The 1,605-nt window shown below is 52.8% G+C and overlaps 1 pseudogene; it reads left to right on the top strand.

The window, feature by feature from the left end:
- The first annotated feature begins 1,030 nt into the window (after window positions 1-1,030).
- Window positions 1,031-1,190, top strand: LOC130359796 (U2 spliceosomal RNA; annotated as a pseudogene).
- The last annotated feature ends 415 nt before the right edge of the window (window positions 1,191-1,605 follow it).

Below are 1,605 nucleotides of genomic sequence, written 5' to 3'. Positions count from 1 at the left end.
CTTCTCATGCCCCTCTGGAGACAGCTGGGCTGGGACAAGTGGGACAGCTCCATCCCTTACAATTGGAACACTCCCTGGTTCTATGGGGATGTTGTCCGGTTTGTGAGGGAGCACCAGCTGGAAGGACTGAAACCCGACCTATGGAAGCCGAAGACAATCCACAAGCTCATCCGAGCTAAGGACTTGACCGAGCTGGTTCCGGGACTCCCCGCAGCCACTGCAGAGACAGTTTGGAACAATGTAGCCTCAAAGCGGCTTACCAATGGACACAAGGACTTGTCGTGGATGGCCGTCATGGGAGGTCTCTCTCTCAGGTCATTCATGCATGCCCGCAACCTGTGCAAGACCCGGTACTGCCCCCGTTGCCCCTACGTGGAGGAAACATCTTTCCACGTGTTTTGGCAGTGCCCCTTTGCACAGGGTCTGTTGGACGCCCTAGAACATGAACTCAGAGACTCAGTGCCCAGGAGCTGCCTATCGTACCATTCGGTGCTTTACGGCCTTTTCCCTGGGACCCACGACGTGGAGGCCATCCAGGAGGCCTGGCGCCTTATGAACTGTTTTAAGGACGCAGTGTGGCTTGCCAGGAACCGCCTCGTGATCAACAGGGAAAACATGTCCGTCCGGGACTGCCGCAGGTTCATCAAGAACCTGCTTAGAGACTATTCCATCTTGGACAGTTCGGCCGTTGATGAGGAAGAAGAGGAGTGAAGACCCCTCTCCTTCTCCCATGTCTCCCTGAAGATACAGCCCAACAGTTTGGCCCTGTGATCCACCCCCTCCCTACCCCCACATAGTCGCCCACACCCCTACCCCGATCACAGATTGTATTATTTGGTTTTTGTTTGATCTCTTGTGCCTTTCTATTGCAGGATTGAGCTGAATGTTAGAGTAGCATGGTGTGCGATGTATAGCTTAGGGAACCTTTGCTGTGTATTGTACTATCATGCTTTGTGTGACTGTAATTTATTGTACGACTTGTAATGACTGAACGAAAAATAAAGCTCTTTCAATCAAAAAACACCACGAAACTGCTTCTCGGCCTTTTGGCTAAGATCAAGTGTAGTATCTGTTCTTATCAGTTTTCATGCTGGTGGGGATGGGTGCTGCATGGAGGATGCAGGTGTACCAGGGCTTTCCGGGGCTGGTTCTGAGGAATCAGCTCGACGGCTGCCCCGATGTGACCTGTTCCCTCCGGGTCTCGCCATGAGGCTGAGAGGGTCTAGAGCCGAGGTACTTTTGTGCCTCGGGGAGTGGTAACCCCGAGGTGCCGAAACTCACTGGGAGGATGGGCTCACTGAGTTGAAGCATGGGCACCATAATCTCTTCACCTTGTGGCACTCACCTCTTGATTCCCGGCCTTCTGGCTAGGATCAGAGAAATTTTTATAGATCCGGCCGGATGTCCGGGCAGTATATCTGCACACATTCACTTATTTATTTATTTTTGTCTCACTGTGTCACTTTTTGCGTGTTGTGTGTTCACAGGATTTGTCAGGATGCGGTAGCCCTTCTGGGTGTCCCTCCTGGCGGTCTAGGGGAGGTGTGTGTGGCCATTAGGTTCCCCACCTCCCTGCAAACACCCCGGGTACTCCTGCTTTGGCAG

Source organism: Hyla sarda, chromosome 2 (assembly GCF_029499605.1).
Source record: "Hyla sarda isolate aHylSar1 chromosome 2, aHylSar1.hap1, whole genome shotgun sequence".
NCBI classification, from domain to species: Eukaryota; Metazoa; Chordata; class Amphibia; order Anura; family Hylidae; genus Hyla; species Hyla sarda.
The sequence above is the reverse complement of the archived record's forward strand: the minus strand, read 5'-3'. Positions and strand labels throughout refer to the sequence as shown.